This window comes from Vicugna pacos, chromosome 10 (assembly GCF_048564905.1).
Source record: "Vicugna pacos chromosome 10, VicPac4, whole genome shotgun sequence".
NCBI lineage: Eukaryota > Metazoa > Chordata > Mammalia > Artiodactyla > Camelidae > Vicugna > Vicugna pacos.
Window position 1 is genome coordinate 56470889 of NC_132996.1, and position 26803 is coordinate 56497691.

Here is a 26803-nt window from a genome sequence, read left to right on the forward strand (position 1 = left end):
ATAAGGCTGAATTATTCAGCTAATATCTACTGAGATCCTAAAACAAGACCTAACAACCATTTGGATGTTAGATCTTATTTGGGGATCTCGGTCATGGACTTCCATCATTTAATAAGCAAACAGAGAGGGGAACATTATGAATATTGAGCTGGAACAACCAGAAAATCAAGAGAAGCAGCTGTAGAGGATGTGTTTTGAAAGTCTAGAGAGGAAAAGTCTTATGAAGGGAGGAGTGTCCAGTACCAAAGGGATTCATAACGCGGTAAATAAAACTTGTCCTTCGGAGGAGTCAGGCAGTTGATGACGTTCCAAATTAGGGTGCAGGCATTATGAAAAAAAAGGTCAGGGGAATATGAATGAAGAAACAATGGAAGTTTGTTAGAAGAAAAACTTGTAAAAGGGAGTGTGTTTTTTATGAGCCTTGAAGTTTTGAAGGGGGTTCACTTGGCAAAAGGAGGGAGAAAACAGTTCAAGCCAAGTATGGTTGGAGCCTCGTCAGGAAAAACTGCTTAACCATTTAGGTGTGATATATATGAGGGCTGCATTCAAAGACCAAGGGTGGGACGGACCTATCTCCTTACCTAGAAAGTAGCTGATAAATACTGGAGCCCAATCACTTAGTAATCTCTGTGCTTCATTTTCCTCATCTGTTAAGTGAAATACCAATACAGCCACCTCACAGGTGAACAGGTGATTCTGACAACTGAATTGAGACACGTAGAGCATTTAGAGCACTGCCTGGTCACAGTAAGTACTCTATAAGTATTAAATGTTGTCATTATTATTATTTAAAATTCTTGTTATGATAATGCACTGAAGCTCTCTTGAGATTAGAAACCATGAATGATCTCCATTTCCAGAGTTATCAACCACATTGTTTACATTTTATATTTTATTTGTATTTTCCAAAAGATAGAACCATGTATCTTATAAAAACTGAGGTGCTATGAGTCTTGTCATTTTTAAAAAGAATATAATTACATTTGAGAATGACATTAATGATTGTGCTTTTTTTAAATCATGGCATTTAGAGAAATTTTGTGTCCTAATACAAGAAGGTAGAATTATACAGTAAGCCACAATGTATATAATTAATATAGGTCCTTTTATTACTCTATCCTAAGCACTATAGATTCTAACTATAAAAACCTGTAATTTTCCCCCTTTACTTTCATTCATTCAGAAAAGACAGATTGAGGGGGGGAGACTATATTATGGTTCTGACATGAATCTAATTGGCATGTGTTGTTATTTGGAGGAATAAGAAGAAATAGAAATTATTCCACATAATTTCTGTTGGCAGTGTATTCCTAGCTGACAAGCCCATCACTGCAACCAGATAGCTCTGTGACCTTGAGAAAGTTACACATCTTCTCTGTGTTTAATAGGAAGTTTGAGATATTACTAGACCATCAACGCATCAAATCTTCTTCAGATCACTTAAAAAAATTCTAAAACAGGCGCTCATGTCCAGTGAGCACAATCCCAGCCACATTCTGTCTGAAGACCAAGGACAAAAATCACACCAGGTGGCAGCTGATCCAGTTTAAATACACACAGTAGCTCAGTAAGTGCTTGTTATGAAAAGATTTTAGTAATACCAAAAGCCTCCGACACCTCCTTTTGAAAGCTGGTCTCGCCTTAATTTTCTCTTTACTGAAAGTACAGTGTGTAAATAATGAGTCTCAGAGATTATTCGTTAACATTGAGCTGAGCATCCTTTGGCCATCTACATGGGCACAAACGGATGCAACCCCATGTAAACATCTCCTACTACTTGGCAACCCTGGTGAAACCACAGAAACATAGTGCCTGGGCCTTAACAAGATCTCCACAAATGCATGTTAAAAAATGAATAAATCTAGATCGGGCATGATATAGACACTAGGGAGATCACAGGATTTTAAACTATTCTAACCTCAGACCAGCTCTAACTAATCTAAGTAGATTGTTGGGGGAAATTGCTTCCACTTGCTGAGCTCACCTGTAAGATGGGGGTGACAATACCCACTTTTGGATGTGTTGTGAGAATAAGAGATAACATTTCCATGGATGTATGTATGAATGGACATGTTTTATTTATACCCTGTAATAACCAAGATTCTAGATTCTAACTTTCAAAAACCAATTCTAGTTAGCTTAAGCAAAGAGACGATAGCCTTAGAATCCAGGAGTTTGAAGCTGAGTTTTAAGTAAAAACATTTACTGGGGATAAATGTCAAGACTCTACCTTTGATCTGTTCCCCCTTCTCTGCACCTGCTTCACATTCCATTCTCTTTTTCTAGAGACTCAGAATTCTGGAGTTTGCATATTACTCTTCTTGCCACCTCCAGAGGCTTATTAACAGCCTCAGAGTCTTAACTTCATTTGCAAATTCATGGGAGAAAGAATCAAAATGACCCAGTTTCAGTAAAGATATCCATCCTGGCTCAATTTGCAGTGACCAGAAGACAGGCTCCTGTTTTACAAAAATGACCACTAAGGAGATTGTAGATCAAGTTGGGGATAGATTTTCCAGATAGAGAGTCATTGTGAACTGAGCACATGCCCTGTAAGCTTCTAGTCAATCTCTTCAGTTTTTCTCCCCGCCCTCCCCCCCAAAAAAGCATTCAAGACAGAAATAAGACATTAAGTACCTCACACAATGTCTGGCAAATACCAAGCACTAGATCAGAGGCCATAATTATTATAAAGATGCAGTATAAAGATAACCTACATCTCAGCTTTCCCTGAGCCCCAGGTTACAGTTTAGACACTGGGCTTGCACTGGGAAAAGCAAAGTGACTCTGGCCCCAGCCCTCAGGAAGCTAATTATCACCCAGAAGACGGTGACTGTCTTGTTCATCTCTCCTTCACTCCCCCACACATCACCCTTTACAAAAAGATTTCTCTCTCCCAGATATGGTAATTTTGATACGTTTTGCAACTCGAAAGAGATGTTCTTTCTTTGCAATTCACACAGTAAATTGATTTCATCTTTCCAAGCAAGTAAGCATCTTGATTTGGAGCCATTCCATGCTCGTGGTTCTTTTCATAAACTTATCTCAAAGCAGCATTAGTGTTTTGAGTTCACATTCCACAGCTGAGAAAACTGAATCAAAGAGGGAATCAAAAGTTACTCTCACTGGCAGGACGAAGAGGCTGGGTTAACTTATACTGCATTCTCTTCTCCACCTCATAGGGACTTCCATGATAAATTCCAAAATAACTGGAAATTCTCATGGAATGAGGATTATATATCCATTGGCCATGAAGTACAAGACAAATATCCTTTAACATTTTGTCCAACTGTCATAGATACAATATAAAAACCCAAGATGAAATGGAAAAATCCCTGATCTTAAAGTCCAACAAATATGGATTTCTGACCTGGCTTCACTATCTTCTGAGTGTATGAGCTTGTACAAGCCTCTTTATCCTAGCCTATCCTCAGTTTCTCACATGAAAAAAGAGGGACTTTGGTTTTAAACATTCTACTGTTACTTTCAATTCCAAATCAGATATTGGGTTACATTGGCTATAGAATAATTTTGTGGGTATCAATTTCTGCTAATTTTTCTTTTTTCAATAAAGTAATATATATGTATTGTGGAGAATTTAGAAAACACAAGCGTATGATCATGATACTAAAAAATATACCAAATTCTACCTACCAGCGTCTCCCACATGCAATGCTATCATTTATTCTTTAGAGTCTTCTTTATTTCACTGCATGGATATAGAATTTGCTTTTCAAAAATGGGCTTCATAGCACGTATAAAGCTTTTGCATGTATCATTTATTCATGTTGTGAGCATGCAGGAAATATATGTCATATTTATTGCCCCCAGGATCTTCTCAACATTTTTTTATTGGTGTATAGTTGATTTAAAACATTGTATTAGTTTCTAGTGCACAGCATAGTGATTTAGTTATACATACATGTATATATATTTTTTTCATGTTCTTTTTCATTGTAGTTTATTACAAGCTATTGAGTATAGTTCCCTGTGATATATAGGTAGGAGGACCTTGTTCTTTATCTATTTTGTATATAGTAGTTTGTATCTGCTAATCCCAAACTCCTAATTTAACCTTTCTCTCCCCTTCCCTCTTTGGTAACCATAAATTTGTTTTCTATGTCTGTGAGTCTATTTCTGTTTTATAAATAAGTTCATTTGTGTTATTTTTTTAGACTCCACATACAAGTGATATATGGCATTTGTCTTTCTCTGTCTGTATTATTTCACTTAGTATGATCATCTCTAGGTCCATCCATGTTACTGCAAATGGCATTATTTCATTCTTTTTTATGGCTGAGTAGTATTCCATTGTATACATATACCACAACTTCTTTATCCAGTCATCTGCTGTTGAACATTTAGGTTGCTTCCAAGTCTTGGCTATTGTAAACAGTGCTGCTATGAACATTGGGGTCCATGTGTCTTTTCCAGTTAGAGTTCCCTCCAGATATATGCCCAGGAGTGCAATTGCTGGATCATATGGTAAGCCTATTTTTAGTTTTCTAAGGAATCTCCATATTCTTTTCCATAGTGGCTGCACCAAATTACATTTCCATCAACAGTGTAGGATGGTTCCCTTTTCTCTACATCCTCTCCAGCATTAATCATTTGTGGACTTTTTTAATGATGGCCATTCTGATTAGTGTGATACCTCACTGTAGTTTGATTTGCATTTCTCTGATAATTAGCAGTATTGAGCATTTTTTCATGTGCCTTTTGGCCATCTGTATGTCTTTATTGGAAAAATGTCTGTTTAGGTCTTCTGCACTTTTTCTGATTGGGTTGTATATTTTGTTGTTGTTACTGAATTGTACGAGCTGTTTGTATATTCTAGAAGTTAAGCCCTTGTCAGTACATAGTTTGCAAATATTTTCTCAGTCAGTAGGCTGTCTTTTCATTTTTTTTTTTATGATTTCCTTTGCTGGGCAAAAGTTTACAAGTTTAGTTAGGTCCCATTTGTTTACTTTTGCTTTTATTTCTCTTACCTTGGTAGACTGACCTAGGAAAACATTGCTACAGTTTATCTCAGAGAATGTTTTGCCTATGTTCTCTTCTAGGAGGGCTTGTCTTATGTGTAAGTCTTTAAACCATTTTGAGTTTACTTTTATGGATGGTGTGAGGGAGTGTTCTAACTTCACTGATTTACATGCAGCTGTCCAGCTTTCCCAACACCACTTGCTGAAGAGGCTGTATTTTTTCCATTGTACATTCTCTTCTCAACATCTTAACTATAGTTGAAGCAATCTCTGCATCATGAGTCCTACTAATCCAAGGGAGAAGCCAATTCACTTTTCCAGCCTGGGTCATGGCCTAGATGATCCAGGCTCTGTCAGTAACACGCATCTGAAGCTTCAGTCTCCTACTGGGAAGAGGGTGACCTAAGGAAAGAGACTCCACATGGAATCCATTTCTTGGCATAGCATTACCAGGAGGCATGGAGCTTTCAGGAGCTGCTGTGGCAGTGGCTCAGTGGTAGAGCCCACTGTCAGAGTCTAAGGGAAAACCTCCTGTTTAGAGATGGTGGGATTGCGTCTGCACCCATCACACAGCATGGATCCGGCATTTTCCTTGGCTGCATGGTCTCAAGTCATAATAATCTAACTCCTAGAGTTTCAGTGATCTGATATCCTTTAGTAAATTCCCTTTGTACTTTAACTAGCTAGAGAGCTTTCTGGGGTTTTTTTTGCAACTAAAAATTCTGGATCACACAACTATATTCCTTTGTCAATAATTATCAATAAAAAAGTCATTTTCAGGGCATTAAAATAGGGCCTCATATACATACAACAATATGCATTTAATGGTTCTTTCATGATTCTACTTTTAAAATACACTTAACTCTGTAATCTTCCTGAAATAAATTTTGTCATGTGATGTTATTTAAAGCTTTAATAGTTTCTCCTAAATTTTTAAGCAATTATCTCAGTCATATTGAGAAACACTACTTCCTTCTGAGTTTATATCATATTTGTCAGAGGCTAGCATTTGTCTCTTAATCTGATGTCTTTTTCCATTATTTTGTCTGCAGTTTGGGGAGTTAGGAAAATACTTCTAAGTACTGCATTCTTTTAATACGTTTTAAAATTTATAAGGGAAATCCTCCCATGCTTCTCCTTTGTTCAAACTGGATAGACTGTTTGTACCTGCTTATTCTTATGACTAGTAATATGTTTTAATGACTAAGCAAGGCTTCTTGCTGTGAAGGAGTTTAGTTGTTTGTGGATACAGTCATCTGGGAAACATAAATTCCAAAGATTAGTACCTGGGGAATTGGTTGGGAAACAGCAGTCTGGATTATGGCTCTGACAACCCCTGAATTACACAACCTAAAATGGCAACAGAAAACCTGCAGCTGACGTCACAAATGCTCTGCTGCTTTCATCTTCAGTCATTTGTTCCTCTCTTCTCTTCACGACAACTGGGCTTCCCCTCCAACGTTCCTTTCATTCTGTCTAGCTAATCTTTTCCAACTGCAGGAAGCCCTGAGATGCGTGAGCCTGCCCTTAGCACTGGATCTTTCAGGAAGTTGATCTCTGCCGACCGTGACCCATCCCATCACAGCAAGCTGTCCTCTGGCTCCCTTGTATTGACCAACACAAACGTCTATTTTGGCATCACATTTTAATAGGAAATCTATTGCCATGCCATGACACCTCTGGCTGGGTGTGAGATTGTGCAGATAAGTTCAAATACTGCCTTTCAAAGGCACCGCAAACTGGTACGCAATCCACAGTGCATCTGAAATAAAAATGGAGAGCCCCAGGTGTCAGTCTGCCTGAACTGCCCTACCTTTACAAATTATGCTTTTACTTATTTGTTAAAGGCTGGAAGAAAATGAGTTAAAATCCAATACAGTCTCTAATAGAAGTGGGAATTTTAGCCTCAGGCTTTTTCTATAATCAAAGTTTCTCGCATGCCGGTTCTATTTTAAACATCTGATTAATTATGTCAGGAATTCTAATGACCTCAGACTTAAGCCTCAGCAATAATTTGTGACACTGTTAAATTATTTAGTTAGTAGTTACAATATGTAGAATGGCACTAGAAGAATATGATTGAATAAAATAACAGAATGAATTCTCCATCTCAAAAGCAAACTGAAAAAATCTCAAAGGTTCTGGTATCTCCCATCTTCATACAAAATATTACAGATCTCATCTAGAACTGAGAGACGTGGTAAACTGTGGGTGTCCACTAAAAATAAAATTTTTAAAATGCACTTTCTACTTAGTTTATTGAATTTCTTGTAGAAGCCAGAAGAGGGCAGAAGACACTATATGTAGGACTATATTTGCACTTACAAAGTTCCTTTAAACTAAGATCCAAGAACCTATTTCAGAAGACACTTTGGGGTAGCTAGCTTGAGGAAAGCATAGCTTAGTCAGAGCGAAGTACATTACACAATATGGCGACTGTGTTTTATTTCCATCTTAGCAAATCCTGAATTCTTTACTTCTGAGCATAATAGTTTAATGAAAACAATCAGAAGCAACATTTTTTTAGTCATTATATCTGCTACTTTACATTAGTAATCTTGCTTAAATCTATACAGGTGAGTGTTTTTATTGATTCCATTTTACAGATGAAGAAACTGAGGCTTGGAGAGGTTAAGTCACCCGTACAAATGTAGACAGCTGTAAATCACAGTGCTTGATTTTAAACTTAAGCAACTGGACTCTCCTACAGTTTAAATGTTTGTGTCCCCCACCCAAATTCATATGTTGAAATCCTAACCCCCAAGGATTATGGTACTAGTAGGTGGGGCCTTTGGTGGTGATTAGTTTTGGGGAGCAGAGCTGAAGAACGGGATTAGTGATCTTATCAAAGAGACCGTAGATTGTTCCCCTGCCCCTTCTACTGTGTAAGAAGGTGCTGGTTGGAATCAGGAAGAAGGCTCTCACCCAGGCAAGCTGGCACCTTCTCACACACCCCGCCTCCAGAACTGTAAGAAATACATTGCTGGCTTTTATAAGCTGCCCAGTCTACAGTGTTTTGTGATAGCCGTCCATACAGACTGAGATGTCTCCCTGCATGATACGACCCTGCGATCATTCCAACACTAACAGGTAAACGGTCTACTCCTCAGGGCCTCAGTCTTAGTCCTACAAACAAACTGATTCTCTCTTTTCTGGGTTCGGCTTGATTCTTTGAAAAGCCATGTTAAAAAGCAAACAAAAGCCTGACTTAAAGTCAACCCTGGACATGGAGCCTCCTGTGATCAGCTGGGACGTTTGCTGTCTCACTGGACAGCTCCCTTCCTCTCCGTCTCATCCTCAGCACTGTGCTTCCATCGTAGCTCCAGTTCTGAGAGGCAGCTCCCCGCAGCCTCCCGCTCCCTCCCTGCTTCCTTGTATTAGAATGACTCTCAGTTGACATCCAGCCAGCTTGCCTGGGCTTGATGTCTTAATTCTCAGCTTTTGATGTCATTCATCTTTGGCATAATTGCATTTGATGAAAGACCAATCTTTTTACAGTTAAGGGCAAACAAACTTATCTGATGGTAGAATTTAATTTGGGGAAGCCAGGGGGCAAATACTCGGACCATGGTAAATCTGGTCCGGATGAAACAACATATCCAGATCAGAGCCTGTATTCTTACCACCTTAGAAAAGACATGGGGATTTTTGCTAGAGGCTCTAGGAGTGGGATCTAGAAGTGAGAAACCATCTATTTGCTCTCAGGTGCCTGTAAACAGATACATTTTGACCTGGATATAACACAGGTTGAAAATTAAAAGTCAAGGTTGTTTGTGAAACTCCGCCAATGTGGACTCTGTAATTGTGTTCTGTATCCAAAATAGCCCCATTCGTCCTCAGTCAACACCCTGAGATTCCCAGCGTCACAGTTAATCCATCTAAAGCTCTGTGTGATAGCCCTTACAGGGTGTCCTGCTGGGTGATGCCTGAGGCAGTGTGCTCACTCCTAAAGACAAAACCTGCAAGGAAGGGGAGGGAGACAGGGAGAGAATAGAAGCAGCAGTAAAAGTAGCAGTCGCAGTGGAGGAGGAAGGGGAGAAAATAATGAGACAGAGGGAGAAAACAAAAGAACCCCCCCAGGGTCTTATCTACACTTTACATACTGAAAGCCAAAGGCACTTCAATGGGCTATTGGATCCCGTTCATTTTTAATTGCGCCTTTTAATTATTTCACCCTAACTAATTCACATAAATATTCTATGCCATTGTGTGCTGTTATTGTTCATTCTAATTAAGAAGGACGGAGAGAAAGAAGAATAACTTGAAGGAGAGAGGGAGAGAGACATGAGAGAGAGAATGAGGCAGAAGGAGAGAAGAGGAAAAATAAGAGGAGGAGGAGGAAGCATATAAAAGTGAGACCGTTCCTTGAAATCCTGAACCTACACAGGAAGGTGAGCTCATGGGCTTGAGTTTTCTCATCTTTAAATGGGAACTGAAATGTATCTCCCCTCCAGAGGGCTGAAAGGATTATACGAGAAAATGTATGCAAAAAATTTATCCAGAAAAACCCAACTTGGAGTAACTCCTGGCACACAGTGAGCACTTAATGAATGGTAGTGATTATTACTACTATTATTATTACTACCTCCTAGCTCCTATAACCCTTAATAATAGTCAGAACTCTATAGAAATCTATTTCCTGTTGCACCATAATAGAAAAACCAAGTGATCTTGCTGAACTGTAAATGCACCAAATTTAATGCCTAGGCAAATGAATTAGCATAAGCAATATCTTTCCACAAAATTGGCACTCAATATCTCTCAGCACATAATCTTTACCATCAAAGGAATGAGCTACCTAAAATAAGCACATTAGTCAGCTACCAGAAACAAGCAATGTTAATATCTACAGTGAGCTACAAATTATCCAACAACCACAACACATGTATTTAGAGGAGAATATCAGAGTACAGAAAATCAGACACTAGCAGTACAAGGCTCAAAATGCAGTCAGCTTCCAGTGAGGAAGTCAGGAAAAGAATGAACTCAGACAGCTCTGGAAAAGGAGCTACAGAGTGGGAAGAAATATGTTCTTCCACCTGTAATTGTATGTAAAGTGACACATTCAAGTTTATTTAATAAATTACATTTAATATATCTTAAGTCTGCTATTTTTTTTCAAGTCTCACACCCATTTTAATAAATATCTAAAATATGAGCCAACATTTTTCAGGACCAAACAATTGACCATTTTTATCTTGGTCACTCCTACCCATCTTTCTCCTTAATCAGGGTAAATATTAGAAAATGTTATAACTTCAGACATTTTAAGCAGGGAAATAACACTTTGAGAATATATTTTCTAATATTGTCATTTTAATCATGGGAAAACCTGAAGTTAAATGACTTACCTAAAATATTACTTCTAGTTAGCAGCAAAATTAGAATTTAAGTCAATCATCAGGTCCTGTAGTAATTATAGTTTCATTTTTTCACTCTTCAGCTCTGGTCACACTGCCCGTGGCCCAGTTTATGTCTTAATTTCCTCTTACTTAATACTGCAGCACAGTCCTGTCTTAACTCCCTGCAACCCACTGAACCCTTCTCCAGTTTCCATCCATGAGTCCAAGCACTTATCCTCAAGTGCGTATCTAATCTTGACTCTGGCTGGTAGCAACACTTGAATGACTCTTCCAAAGCACTCAGTAGATGATAGAGGAAATTATTTCACATGGCATTCAAGGCCGAGTCCCGTACATATCCTGCTAACTTCTTTCCCATCAGCCCTCTCACCCTCCCCTCGCCCTCCAGACTTCCTAAACTACGTGCACTTCCCCCAGGGCCGGACCACGTGCTCCTGAGCCCCTTCCCCTGGGACTCTGCTCCTTCTACCCAGGTATCTCCTCCCCATTAGCTCCAATTTACATCTCCAAGGTCAGAAGTCCCTTCTTCCTCACCTGTTCGACAGGCAACGGGTTCTTCTGTGGTAACCCGTGTACTTCTTTTTTAGCACTGATCACAACTGGGTGTCAAAGCCTCTTTCTTTCTAATTTTCCCTCCAGACTGTCAGCTCCTTGAAGGCAGACACCATGTCTTATTCACCATTATATTCCAATGCCTAGAACAAAGCCTGGCACACAGTGAGAGCTGAACAATTATTTCTAATCGAATGCCTTAACTCCCAGGCCTGAGATATTTTTGGTATTCTGCCATATCTCCCTAGCACTTAATAATCTACTATTTGCTTCACATGGATTAGTCACAGCTCATCAATTATATCATAAGCAACTTGAGGGCAGAGATAGTGTTTTACTCATTAGTCTTATCTCCTTTAGGGCCAAGCCTCTAATAGGGAGCTTGCTATGTCTAGAAGAGTTAAAAAATGTTTTTTTTTAAATCTAAGGAATACTTTCTTTATATAAAATCTTAAGTAGAACAGAATATAAAATTGAAAAAAAAAATCCACAGAGAATGAGAGAGAGAAAGGGAATTAGCTACCAGGCTGTTCTGGCTTAAATGGGGTCTGTGGATTTCTATCTTCAAGTTCTGAGGCCATCTCTCTAAAAGTGTATTTTTCAAAATGTGGGTCATGGTCCATTAGGGGTAAGTGACATTAATTTATTGAAGCACAATTTGCATTTATAAAATGCAGAAGTAAAGATTAGGTTTCATCATATGTAGTCGAGATAAGTACTGCTATGGAAAATGACTATTCTGTTATTTACTTACATATGGATTGTAACTTCTTTTTTTTATTTTTTGTTTTTTTATTGTATTATACTCAGTTTACAATGTTGTGTCAGTTTCTGGTGTACAGCACAATTTTTCAGTCATACATGAATATATATATATATTCATTTTCATATTCTTTTTCACTGTGAGCTACCACAAGATCTTGAATATAGTTCCCTGTGCTATACATTAAAAACTTGTTTATCTATTCTATACATACCTGTCAGTATCTATAAATCTTGAACTCCCAGTCTGTCACTTCCCACCCTCTTCCCCACTTGGCAACCACAAGTTTGTATTCTGTCTGTGAGTCTGTTTCTGTTTTATATTTAAGTTCATTTGTCTTCTTTTTTTCTTTAGATTCCCCATATAAGTGATATCATATGGTATTTTTCTTTCTCTTTCTGGCTTATTTTACTTAGAATGACATTCTCCAAGGAAACCCATCTTGCTGCAAATAGCACTGTGTTGTCATTTTCATGGCTGAATAATATTCCCCTGTATAAATATACCACAACTTCTTTATCCTGTCATCTGTCGATGGACATTTAGGTTGTTTCCATGTCTTGGCTATTGTAAATAGTGCTGCTGTGAACATTGGGGTGCAGGTATCTTTTTGAATTAGGGTTCCTTCTGGATATATGCCCAGGAGTGGGAATGCTGGATCATATGGTAAGTCTATTTTTAGCCCTTTGAGGAATTTCCATATTGTTTTCCACAATGGCTGCACCAAACTGCATTCCTACCAACAGTGTAGGAGGGTTCCTTTTTCTCCACACCCTCTCCAACATTTTGGATCTTAACTTCTTATTGTGTTTCTCAGTCAAAGAATAAATTCTGGAGATATGCTGCACAACACTGTGCCCATGGTTAATAATACTCTACGGTACACCTAAAAATTTGTGAAGAGGGTAGAGTCTCAGGTGAAGTGCTCTTACTCCAACAAGAAAAAAAGGGTTAATAAAAAATTTTAAAATCCACTACTTTAAAGTGCTTCTTTAAGCATAGGCTAAAAAAAAAATCTGATGTAGTAAAGTGTCCCAAACTTTGGTTCACATCGGGAAGATCCTGTACTTCATGAAAGAGAGTCCCAGCTCCCACTGATACTACTTCGTGTGGTTTTAGTTGGGTCCAGGCATTCCTATTTTTATCAAGCTCCATTAAGTCATCATGAAGGACACAGAAGTTTGAAAACCACTGGGATCTTGGAAAGGATACATATGGGATTAGGGTCCCAGAGTGGAAGGAATCTGGAAGGGTGTGTGCTCCCCTGATGTTAGAACGTACACCCTCCTGAGATGGAACAACGCACAGCATTCTCAGACATACCCATTTATTTCTGGGTAGCTTCTACTCTTCATCTTGATTCTTGCGGTCAAGAGGATAAATTTAAATCTTCCTGCCAGATAACAGCTTTTTATTGTACGCCTAGTCTCAATTTTCTTATCTCTCAAGGTAATTAGAATGGGTTCACAAAAGATCATGGTCAAACATATGTGAACAGACATTGTAAAATGTGAACTATAATGTCACAAACAGTTTATTTATCTCTATAGCAGGAGCTCATAGATATTTTTTTTATGAGCTGCGAGCTGACAGAGGTATGTCCTCCTTCCATTCCAGGCTGAGCACTGTCCTCCTCTTTCCTTTTAAAATAACTACTAGAGTTAGCTTTATAAAACAGGGGCCTTCTTTGCTTCTTGGATAGCCTTGGTGCTCAGCACAGTGCCTGCCATTAAGTAAATATCTGTAGATTCAGTGAATTCATAAGGTGGAACCAAAATGACTCTAAATGTAGTATATGTAGATGGATAGATGAACGTGTCTCTGTAGGCTCTTTTATTGGTTCCTCTCAGCGCAGTGCTCACTGCTTCAGTCCTGCACTCCGGTCTCCTCAACAGGTACACATATCTTGGAGGAGATAACTGTAAAATGGATGGAGCTCTAAATAAGTTTTTCAGAGGCCCACAACTTCTCAGAAATCTTTACTGATACTTGCAGTAGAAATGACATGAAATGGCTCTCTCATTCACAATGATCCAGGTAGCTCTAAAATAAACTAAATATCTCAACTGAATACTAGGACAAGCAAAGGCATTTATGTGCACATACTTTCCTCGATCACTGACGAAATTTCAAGGCTTCAGTCTGAATAACTGCTTCAAAAAAAAATGTTTTAATAAATATGTCCCTTAAACAAGGAATTGGGGTAAATTTTAATCTTACGCTCTTATACAGATTATCATGTAAACCTATTTATACCAAAACTTTTTTATCCAGTCATCCATGGATGGACATTTAGGTTGCTTCCAGGTCTTGGCTATTGTAAATAGTGCTGCTATGAACACTGGGGTGCATGTATCTTTTCCAATTAGAGTTCCTGCCAGATATATGACCAGGAGTGTGATTGCTGGATCATTTGTGAATACGCCTGTGTGTATCATATCATGAAGCAAAAACCAGAGTTATCATGCTGCAAGATAAGGCTGCTGTTTGCTCTCTGACAAATTCCCATTAAAATACCTAAGTCAGATACAGGACTAGCTACATAATTTGATGGAATACAATGAAAAATGAAAATACAGGGCCTGTTGTCCAAAATTTATTAATAATTTCAAGATAGTAACCATACAGCACTAAACCAAGAATCAGGACACTGGTGACTGCATAGCTCACACATCCAAGAAGCTGGCCCCGAATGTAGAAGAGATTTAGTGTGAGGCACTGAGATTATAAAAAGCACAGAGATTTGACTTGACATATATTATTTCAGCAAATAACCCCAAATCTCAGTGGCTGAAAATAACAGTCATTTCTCACCAAGTCAGCAGTGGCTTGCCTGGGCTTGGGTTCAAGTCTGCTCTCTATGTCTTCTATTCTGAAACCAAGCCCAAAATAGCAGCAACTCCCTGGGGCATAGTCTCCTCATGGCCCTGACAAGAGTACAGGCTAAACCATACAGGTGTTTTAAAGCCTCTGCTGAATCACATCTATTCACATTCCATTGGCCAAATACAATCACATGACCGAGCTCAAGGTTGATGGGGTGAGAAGGAGGATGCCATATCCATGGAGGTGGGAAGGAAGAGTATTTGGTGAACATCACATCATCTTTCATGGTTGAGATGGTGCTCTCTTGAGAACCTAATTGTTAAATAATCTAGGCAGTGTTTGGAGAAGGATGGTTCTTTGCTTGAGATTCCAGGTTTGTTCCAAGCACAAAAGATGTCAAATTGGGGAGAGGGGGTCTAGCTCAGTGGTAGAGTGTAGGCCCAGCATGCACAAGTTCCTAGGTTGAATCCCTAGAACTTCCACTAAAAATAAATAAATGAAAACCTAATTACCTCCCACCACCAAAATAAAAAGACATCAGATTGGTTTGTCTGCATATTCTGAGGGCAGTTAAAAGGTGGGAACAAGGAGTGAGAAGAAAATAGGCATGTGAAGGAAAGTATAACCCTAGGACAGGCCGCCTGTTTCCCCTCTCTGAAGCTGAGGAGAAGAGGACATGAAGGGATAAATGAGTAAAGTGCAGGACGTCTTACAAGAAGGAAAGCCTAGGATTTCATTCACTGACACAATGTCCATTAAGCCACAGAGTCTGTGGACCTTCCACATACAACTGGAGCAGACAGAGCAAGAGAGGGACATAGCAGAGTTATGAAAGAGCATGCTGACGGTTCTACCATTCAGGACGACATGCGGTTCTACCATTCAGGACGACAAGTTACTGCTAGCTGCAGCTAGCTGCGTAGGGCTTGCACTGCACTGCTTCTCCTACGGGGTATCTTCTGGATTAGGGGAGTATACATACAAAGGTGTGAGGAAATACCAAGTGGAATGAAGGCTGAAAATTAGGGATGAAGAAGCTGAGTCCCCGTCAGACGTTTAATCCCCGGAGATTAAGTAAGAGGAGACCACCACAAGAACTATTCAAAAGAACCAACAAATATGTCCCCAGGAAGGAACCAGAAGTTGAGCACTTTCTGCACAAAAGGAAAGTGAGATACCATTCAGCGTTAGTGTGGCTTCAGCAGACCTCAAAATGCAAACAAAAGCCACAGAAGTGATTAGCAATTACTACTGAGAAAGGAGACAGCTAACCTGCCATAAGGTAATGCCAAGTTTTCTTCCCTTTATTCCTTATTGTGACATCAGAGAAGTAAAGGCAGAAAAGAGAATGAAGTCACGGATGGTAGAAAGAGAAAATGGGATGTATACAGCCCTTCTCAGTTCCAAGTCCTGGACTAGAACCACGAGTCTCACCGACACCTGGTGGAATAAGAGAGCTTTAAGTAGAAGAGAAAAATGTTAAACGGAGCAAACTAAGCCTGTTGTGATAGCTGAAATGAGTCTGTTTTAATAACTGCAAGTACTTGCAACGCAATGATATTGGAATGAGATGTCTTAAGCAGCACACTGTGCAACAGGAAAAGGGATCTGACAGCAGCTAGCGGGAGTTTCACATTGTTTTCCTTTACAAAATCCAACAAGTGATGAGACCATACAAAACAGTAGTTTCAGGGGTGAAAAATGGGTATTTTTCTCTCCAGTGTTAGAAGGGTAGAAGTGTCTCTTATCTTGAGAAGACCACTGAAGGGAAGGACCAGAGGAGACGAAGAAGAAAGTGACTGGAAATTATTGAGTGTATACTGTATGCCAGATACAGCAGTATGCAATCTGAGGTGTAATACATGATTTCAACTCCTGAGGTAGAAGATAACAGGCTTCCATAAAATAAGGAATAAGGTTCTTATTTATTCCTCTACAATAGTTTCTGCTTACAATGACACACAGTTCAAGTCATGATTAGCTGTTAGGCAGATTAATATTAAAATACTAATGTTCATGAACATTATTTTTATACACATTTAAAGTGATTCGAGAGTATCTCTGTAAAAAAATCACTCTCACTTTTCCATCTATTACAGTACGCTATCTTGACTTGGAAAGGGCTGGTAGAGTTACAGCTAGCTTGCCAAGAATTCCTAGGGACCCTCCTGGGACGGTGCCGTTCACGTAAACACCATCCATCACGCATGTCTCCGAGGAAGACAGCTGAGAAGTGCTGCAGCGGGTAACCACCCCCTCACTCTACCACATAATGTACCACAGTGCACTCACTCTCTCTGCATTATACAGCGGTTAGAAACGTGAGAGCAACAGAGAGAATGGATTAATGCACGCTCCCTACAAAAGGTATTTTCCCTAGTGGCTTCTCAAACAAGATTGGGAGTAATTTGTAAGAGTCAGCTATGCAATAATACTGCATAACAAATCACTATAAAACCTCAGTGGCTCACTATGAGCATTTAATTTTCTCTCTCAAAAAGACTGTGAGTTGGTTGAGATGGCTTTCCTTCAGGCTGCAGGTGAGTTTGTGCTGAATGATACTGTATTATCTATCACAGAAAGTACAGTGGTTTGGTAAGGAAAAGAAAGTCTGCTCTCTGGTTCATAACTTGAGGGAAAATCTTAGAATAACTTGACAAAGAAGAATTGAATTGGGAATTGAATGAGTAAACTGAGGTTTTTATGTTGCTCCTTCATAGAGCTGAGATAAATTATTATTATTTAAAATGATTAGTAGTTTCTACTCCACCAACAGAATAAGACAGTAGCAGTTCATGAAATACTAAACACTTAGTATCTCATTTCATTATCAATTCCGCATTAAATACTGTATATATGTTAGACCAATGCAGACAGACAAGAGGCCATGCAGTGTAGGGAACAAGAATGGGTATTGATACTGGGGGTGAATGTTATGATTATTACGTAGCTATTAGATAATATCATTACATTATTAATGATGGTCATAGAGATGGAAAAAATGTAAACACTGGAGTGAAGTAAACCAGGATTTAAATTTGGATTTAAGACTTTCTATAAATGTGACCTGGAGGAAGATACTTAACCACATTCCCTCTTACCTCATCTACAGATGCTGCTAAGAGTCTGGGAGAGGGAGGGGAATCAAGTAACAGTCTTTTCTTCCCCATCCAAAGTTTAGGATTGAGAGATTGAATCTACCTGGAGGACATTACGCTAAGCAAAATAAGCCAGGCTCAGAGAGACAATACTGTATGATTCCACGTGCATGAGGCATTCAAAATAGTCAAACTTATAGAAGTCAAGAGCAGAACAGTGATTGCTGGGGAGGACTGGGGAGAGGAGGAAATGGGGAGTTGCTGTTCAATGTATATAAAGTTTCAGTTACGCAAGATGAGTAAGTTCTAGAGATCCATTGGACAACATTGTTTTTGTAGTTAACAACACAGTATTGTACACTTAAAATTGTGCTACAAGAACAGATCTCATGTTAATTGTTGTTACCAAACTAAAAAAAAAAAAAGAAAGGGGGGCAGCACAAGAGAACTTGGGAGGTGAGGGGTATGTCTGCTACCTTGGTTTTGCTGAGAGTGTCATAGGTATGGGCATATGTCCAAACTCACTACATTGTGTATATTAAGTATATGCAGGTTTTATATATAAATTAAACTCCAATAAAGCTGTTTTAAAAATGAAAATTAGAATACACAATTTGGAAAGTGAAAATGAAAATCTGGCTTTGTTACTGATAGCTGAGTAGAGGATGCAGCTTAAATAAGAGGCTATAATTCACCCTCTGACCTTTTACCTCCAATAAGACAGACTTACCTCCCTGTCACATTAAACCATGTTCGACCCTCCCTAACACCAACTGCTCACTGGCCCTCCGGTGATTCTCCTGGCACTGCTAGTGGGCAACGTTTTGCCCCCCTGCACGCCTCCAGAAGGCTCAGAAATATCTCAGAACAGCACATTATTTAACTCTAAGACCCTACTGTACCCTAGGCTGAAAATTAACACTTGGGGTTCCATTTCTCATTTCAAAATACGTGCAAGCTGGTCATCTAATATATTGTACCAGATGTTAGATGGTGACTTTAGGTGATAGTATAAATAAACTCCAATAATGCAATGCCAGCAAAACAAAAATCCCTCCAATTTAATATAACCTCCTTCCTCTTATCGAATTTTTAGTGGAGATTAAAACAAAAACAAAATGCAACTACATGGTAAGATCCAAGTAAACTAAATCTCACTGCTTATAGTCCTTCCCTATTTCTATTTTCCAGGCTTTCGGTAGGATGCTGAGTCAAATTTCTAGGTAGAAGGATGCTTTCTCCCCCCTTAACTGTAATCGATGCAAGTCCCTTAAAATTGCTAAACAGGAATGAATCTGACCCTAGTCTCTTGTATACCGTACATTTTTTCTAACTTTTTATCTTGAAAGAATTGAAGCCTTATAAGAAGGTTGCAAAAATGGCACAAAGAAATGCTACATGGAAGGCTGCAAGAAAAACATCGACCATCTAGTTAGATCTGAATTTCATGTAAACAATGAATAATTGTTTTAATATAAGTATGCCCCAAATATTAAAAATAAAATCCAAAACATCCAGACACATTTGAATTTCAAAGAAACAACTATTTTTAAACATTTATATATCCCACGCAACATTTAAGACAAATCTCTGATACAAAATATCCATTACTTGTCTGAAATTCAAATTTAACTAGTTGTTCTATGTTTTTATTTGCAAAATCTAGCAATGTTACCTGTATACCCCTCACCCAGATTCTCCGAATGTTAACATTGACCACACTTGTTTTATGAGTCACTCTCTTTTTCAAGAAAAAAAAAAAGTGTAAATTGAAAACATGAGATCTCTCTACCTCTATAAAAAGGATATTCTTTTATATAACCACAGTATATTTTTTTCCAATCAGGATATTAATACTGATACAAAGTGGTATCTAGTCTAGGGCCTTGTCTAGACTTCACCAATGGAATATCCATTTTCCAGATTACATCCAGGACCAGGCGTGTGGTTTAGTTGTCCTGTCTCTTTAATCTCCTTTAGTGGGTAGTGTTTGTCTTCCAAGTTGTTTTTGACTTTTATGTTTTTTGTCTTTCAAAGTTTTTCTTTGCCTTTCATGACCTTGGCAGTTTTTGAAAACGATAAGCCAGTGATTTTGTAGACTCTCCTTCAATTTGGATTTGCCTGATGTTTCCTCATGATTAGATTCAGATTATATACTTTTGGCAGGAATCCTACAAAAGTGATGTCATATTTTTCTCAGGGCATGCTGTCAGGGCACCTTATTTAAAGAGTACAAAATGATACTGGGAAAGACAATTTTATCACAGCACCAGCCTACAGCTACCATATTTAGAAACAAGCAAAAACCCATCCCCTGGTACAGCTCGCCAAACAAAATGAGGTCATCTGCACTCGGATATTTGTATAATCCAGACATCTTTTGCCACAGATCAAGCAGAGATTTGTTTCTACCTGAGACAAGTTGGGTAGATGAAGTAAACTTTGGTTTCTTACGCTGTCACCCATCCCTGACTTGTGAGTTTAAACTTCATTTGCAGAGACTTCTATTCAAGAGATTAACGGTGGTTCCACGTGCGCTCTCTAAGGGAAAAGCCACACCCAAAACTGCACTCTACTTTCATCCTGTGTCCATCACCTCCTTACACATTTTAAGGATGGGTAATGGTGGCATTCCCAGTTGCTTGATCTTCTTTGAGTTGCCTTAGTTTCTCATCCAGGATATCCGAAACTCTTCAATATCCCTTTCACCTGTAAGCCTTAAGCGTCTGCCACTCTAGCACTGAACAAGATCCTGGTCTCTGCACCACTTTTCAGCAGGTCATTCTAGTCTGGTGCTAAAGTGACTACTGCTGCTATTTCCTGCCGCTGCATCAACTGAGCTTATAAAGCCTCCCTCGTAGGAGACGTTTCCACTTCATTCTTGATTTAGATTTTGCTGAAGGTTCACCCTCAACACATTCTGCTAATCCTTCTGATATTGAAACTCCGAAGGGTATCATGAGAATGAATACCTTTGCCATGTTTTCTTTTCTGATCCCTTGCCCTTCCCTGACTTTTAAATTTTTTGGACTTTAATAACTTATGTCACTTCAAAGGCTGCTGAAATTTTTTCAAGATTTTTATTCTCAGTAGTAGAATATCGATATATTTCTTCTGCTCTCTTTACTTCTGTCAATCCCACCACTTTGGGGGAACTTCCGTTGAGATTCTCACATAGTATCCTGGCCCTTTCCTTCTCTCCCACAGGTAGGGCTCGTAGGAATTGCTGGATCTGAGGATTTTTCTTCTCTCGGGCTTTTATATTCCTTTCTGGCCCCCATTTTTAAGTTATTTCTATTTTTAGGAGCTTTATTTCTTAGATTTTGTCCTGTTTCATCCTCTATTTTGAAGAGATATTATATTGATAATTTGGGATCTGCCAAAAAATTCACTGTTTAAGCAAGTATTATTTAAGGTTAACCCTTCGAGGTAGAAAAACTCAGACAGGAACTTACTCTCCCTGCTCAATAACACAGACCTCAGCTTGGTCTGTTCTTGTCTAGCCTGGTTCCCCTTTAGTATGTGTCATCCTTCTTTATTCCCACAGAGTTCTAACTCCATGAATTTCTTAAACGTATTCCTTCAGTGCACAGGGGATTACGGTAGCTATGTCACCTCGGCAGTCATCTCATACAGCTTAAGATCGTCTACACAGATTCTGTTCTTTCACTCTCAGATCCCTCCATTTCCTTCTCCTTCTTCTCCTTTTTCTTTTAACCATTCTTCAAGGAATGGTTCCAGTTGTTCTTTTAGCTTCTATCTACAAGTTTTAGAGGATCTCTCTGAATGGTCTCTCTAGGACTCCTGGGTCTCTCACTGAGATTATGTCTCTTCTTTGCTGTGAGATTTATTTTGATCCTAGATATCTGTTGATCTACTGACAATCAAGACATCTGCCCTTTTTCATGCCCCCTGTTAAAAGCAGTTCAGCCTGGGTGCATCTCTTTTCCCTTTCAGGTGTGTCTAGCCTGGCTTCCAATAGTTAATTTCCTGTATGTATCTATCCAATCTACCTGTCAATCTTTCTCTGTGAAATATATCTCTTCCTTCAGTTTAATCATGCCATGTGTCTTTTTACTTTTCTTTTATTACTTCATTGCTCTGATTCTGGCACTTAGAGTAAAATTTAGGTTATTCCTTTTTTTTCCTGAAGCAATCCAGTTCCTCCTTGACTTTCTGAGCAAAATTGTTTCTTTGAGAGAATGTTCCAACTACAGGCCTTTCTGGCCTTCTTTATTGGCTTATTAGCCATTGGATGCAAAATAACAATACATGAAGTTGCTTTTCTAAGTTTAAAAAAAAAAAGCCAATAGCCCGTGTATAGTAAGGGCTCACATCCTTTCAATAAAATTTTCTACCCTCTAGTCAACAAAAATACAGTCAAGGACTCTGATATGTTTAATTATATTCAAAAACTAAGTAATTAACCTATCTGGAGCCAATCTGACACCATTTGATGAGGGTTTAAACCTTTAGCAATGACAAAGCCCATAAGCCAAAGAGCTTTGCCACAGTCCAGTTCTTTCTGTTGGCTCTAAATGCTGTTCAAAGTAACAAAACAAACAAACAAACAAAAAAACAGTGCTTGAACGTTGGACCGAGTTTCACCTACTGTGCCTGGCAGGAACCACACACCGGGGCTCCATGGAAGCCAGATGCCTTTGTAGTGTCATATCCCATGTCGTAGGCACAGCTGATTCACCAAATAAAAGCAGCAAAATATTGCCCAATCTTCCCATTCCAAGAGGCCTATATACTCAAATTCTGCTAGTTTAAAATAATTTCTGACTAGTAATGAAAGTCTTACTCCCATTCCAACATGTCGTGTCGTTTGCTCGGGTAAAATCTGTTTCTGATCACGTCAGCCAGTATCACCTGCAACAGCTCACACACCAACGCCGTGTTGCTTCTCACTAGGACCCCAAAAGCCTGGACTCCTATTAAACGTTATCTCTGCATCTGTAAAAACTAGAAACAGTTAGCAGCTTTTACTTGTCAGAGTGTGTGGTCTTTGTTATCCATGTCCAACTCCTAAGACTGAAGTCACCATCCTAGGCTCTATCAACAATCTTCAAATCTGTGCCATCTTTGTGCCACCATCCGTGGCACCAATTTTTTCAAAGCTGCAGACTAAGGCCCATGATGTTGGTAGGTTCAGGGAACCAACAAATACTGAGTTAGAACTGAACGAGAGTTAATCACTCTCACTAGAGTAATTCTAGAATGCTAACGTTGCCAGCTTTATTCTGGATAAAGCTGAATGGAGACGTGCTTAGCTACGTGGTCACAACAAGCTTTCTAATATTCACCCTGAATAGCTGAGCCCAACTTATCAAGTCCTGAGCATAAAGGGACAACCTCAGGCTTCCCTACAAGGACAGAAAATATGCTCAAGTAAGTTTGCTGTCAAGACGGACATCTCTGAAGGCCAGAAGATCCAGGTGACAAAGACAGAGGTGGTTAAATCAAGCTTACTCTGTTCTTGCTCTTAAATTCACCAATCATATAGGTCACCTGTCCTCCTTTGGGGAAGACCTGGGAAGTAGGAGGGCCAGTAAGAAAGGTCAGGAATATTCTAATGGTTTTCTCTCCCAGGGTATGGAGGGAGAACAATTTCTTGCATATATGGAAATGTGGCTCTTGGGAAATAGAAATGTTTGTCTCCAACAAGTATCTCATAACATTGTAACCATAAAATAAAGGAAAATGTTAGCAGGGAACCCTTTTCCCCCAACTCCTCACGTTTCCATGGGACTTCCGCTGGAGTAACTAACACCATGGATTTCCTCACTTAAGGGTAGTTACTCTTCTGATAGTTAAGTATGTAAGATTCAGCTTCACTTAAAGAGTTTGGCTCCTTTCTCTCTCTTCCCTCTCTAAATATTCTGCAGTCTCACTTTTTCCCCCCATGGATTGGGCCTGTAATTTGGGATAGGTTGGGGTATGTTTGCAGGTACACATGGTTGCATCTGAGTCACGTCTTCCACCAGCTCCATTCATCATAAAGCCAATATTTTCATCTCCTGTCAGTTTCCTGTGTCTGCCTCTCAATTGCTTCTGAACTTCAGTGGAGAAAAGAAAGGGTATTGTGTATCAGGCCTCTTTAGCCCCAACAGAAACGTAGAGAAAATATGTGACAGTTCCTGGTGTGAGGCAGGCAATTAATGAATCTAAGTTCTCTTCCATTTTAAGCTGAAACATCTATCATAAAGACCCAAAGACCATTTTTTCCAGACACCCTTCTCTACCTTGGGTATGACTTAAAGACTATTCAACTGGCTAAAAATCAAGCTCTTCTCTTCTCCTTCTATTATATTTTATTTCATCCGGCTAAAATAACACACCAATTATCTTCTGGCAAACTCTTTGAGTGTTCTTTTTCAGATCTCTCTGTTCATCTACATAATCTGGGCCCAACTGATGATCAGCTTTTTGTCAACTCTCATCACTCTAAACAGGCCTTGATGAAAAGAAGGTTAGGAATAATCAGGCAATATGGTGTCATTAATTTCTGTGAGCCCAAAGACAGCTAATGGGACCATCAAAGCACCAAGGGGAGTGGGTTCTTTGTTATAAAGTGGGTCAAATTTGTTTTCCATTATGAGTCTGCATTGTGTAAGTCGGTGCCATTGTATTTCTCTGTTCTGTTCAGAAAGCTCCTCTCCTTCCTGCTGTGATGAAACAGGAATGTCTGTTTTTCCTGAAAACAGACTGGTTTCTCAGCCTGGAGACAGAACACAATGCACATCCCAGTTGCAGTTGTCCCATTTTGCAGCCTCCACCCCTCTCTGGACAATCCCCAGGGCTGTTCTTTAATAACAGCCTTCATATATAAGAGGAGTTATTGTATAGGAAATCTACTTCTGAATAGAGCTGAACAAGGGGAAATAGCTCTAAATTACACCAAATCCATGCTGGTTGGACATTAGTAAGAACTCTCGAACAATAAAGCTCTTGTTGAACGTGGATAAAGGTGATGACAGTGTAAGATTATCCGGGTCATCCTTGGGAATAAATTGGCAGAAAATCACTGTGTAGAAAGCTTTAGGCCTGAGTAAGGTAACTATCTGGCCTAGGTACCACCATTTCCCAGTTCCCTCATCATGACAGACATCACTAATTGATCTTGAACTCCTCCTGAGCCCAGGCATGGCTCAATATTGTGTTTCAATAGTTGTATTACCAAAAGATCAAAGTAGGCGCATGAGATAAAAATGTTGCCACTGCTGTTTTAGGTTTGCAAAGAGGTCTCTGAAGTCTCAGATATCAATACTGGCAGTCAGTATTTTATTTTTAAATATGCTTTCATTTGATACAGCAAAATACATTTATGAAACTCCATTTTCCTTTTAGTATAATACATTCTAAGAAAACTGAACTAGCAATAATAAAGTTCCTGAAGATGGGAAGCCCCAGGATCTCTGGCCTACTCCTGCTACACATTGTACCCCAGGGGGGAACACAGCATGGGCATCTAGAGAAAGACAGCCTCAAGAGACAAGAAAAGTATCACTATATAATGAATTAAAGTATCTGCATCTGCTGTTCTTTTAAATACTAAGTAGAAAAGAGGCACAACCACTTTCAAAAGAGAGCTTAGTAGCCTTTAATGAAAAAGAATATGTGCAACTGAATCACTATACTGTACACCAGACACTAATACAACACTGTAAAATAAATAAAAGAGGTCTTAGAGGAAAATGCAAACCAACAAACAAGAGGTAATTTCAAGCAAACATACACCAATCATTGATTGCCATGGCTGAGAAATTGCCATAGATTTAAGGAAACTTAACAGAGAAAATGCAAAATCCATCAGCATAATTTTGAGCCCCAGTTTGGATAGAGTCCGCCCCAGCAGGGATACTGGAATGGTTATATTTTGTGACTCTCCATTTTCATTCTCTTCCAAAGTAATCATAATCTAAACAAGATTCATGACATAATACAGCCAAGCAGTAGTCACAAGACAGCTTGTCTCTCTCATTCCTGTCAAGTTCCTATCACTGTAAGCCACAGGAATGCAGAGGTTAGAGTAATTAGAAAACGTAAATATTTTCATATACATAATACATGGGACAAGGAGGCACACAAAATGGCAGCCTTTATGTTGTGATTGTCCTGTCACTTCAAAGTTAAAATATCTGTGAAAAAGAATGCTGAAAGGGGAAAATAATGTGGTATGCAGTGACGGTGTAGGTTAGAGAAACAGACCCAGGGACTGCCCATGTTTGAGTTACATAAACTTTGGTGTTACATTCTTTTACATGTTGCTACATGCTTTAGTTTTCATCAGATAAATATAACTCATACACATATATGTAGCTCTTTGTAGTTTTCTACTAAGAGCATCACATATTGTAAGTAACATGGGCTTGGAACCAGAAAGACGCAGTTTTGATTCCCAATCCTGTCATTTATTTGGTGTGTGACTTTGGGAAGTTAAACTTTACATATGTCACTTTGAAGTCTTTTATGACAATTCTTTTCAACACTCTTATGAAGGTTTTTAGTGGCGTGTGTGACCTAGACTAGTGATTTAGCAAAACTATTTCCATTGGTATATTACCAAAAAACAAACTCAAATCAAATAGATTGAATTAAATTTCATTTGTAGTTTACTTCCCTTACAAACCTAGGAGCGATCAAGCCAATGAGTTGCTGCCCCAAACCTCCAGTTTTCACCTGGTGATGGCCACCGGGAGGTATGGTCTCATAAAAGACACCCTGATGTCTTTTGGACTGGCCTTTGGAAGAGCAATAAGGAGTTTATCTGCTAGTATCTGTTTATGTCATAAACAGTACAGCACAGTGAGTGGGAGACAGGGTGCCTGAGTTCACATCCCAGCTCTACCTCTTACTAGATGTGCATCCTTGGACAAGATTTTTCACTGCTCTGTGATATTGTTTTCTCATCTGTAAAATGGAAGCAATGATAAATTTCTACCTAATGGAGTTGTTCAGAGGATTAAATGATTCAGTGAATGAAAATACTTAAACATTGTCTGACATACAGTTAACACTGTATAAAACACCAGCCACTAATATCATGTCTACCAAGCTTGCTCATTTGATGCACATACAATTCATTCAGGGTAAATACATTCCCTTTCTTACAATAAAGTTTATGCTCTACAACTTCCTAGCAATATATTTATTCAATGGATGAGGACATGTAAAGGGCTAAGTTCCCTGACGCTTATTTCCTATGAACAGGAATAT

At 39.0% G+C, this 26803-nt stretch overlaps 1 protein-coding gene across 6 annotated transcripts in view; it reads right to left on the minus strand.

Annotated features, from left to right (window-relative positions):
• LRRC4C (leucine rich repeat containing 4C) overlaps window positions 1-26803 on the minus strand; it is a 1285379-nt gene that overhangs the window by 1108745 nt on the left and 149831 nt on the right. Inside the window, exon 4 of one of the 6 annotated variants that reach the window (XR_012076693.1) lies at window positions 6608-6741. The exons of the other annotated variants lie outside the window; for them this stretch is intronic. The gene's annotated coding sequence lies outside the window, so the exon portion shown is untranslated. Of the gene's footprint in view, window positions 1-6607; window positions 6742-26803 lie in introns of those variants that run through there. 6 annotated transcript variants of the gene reach the window in all.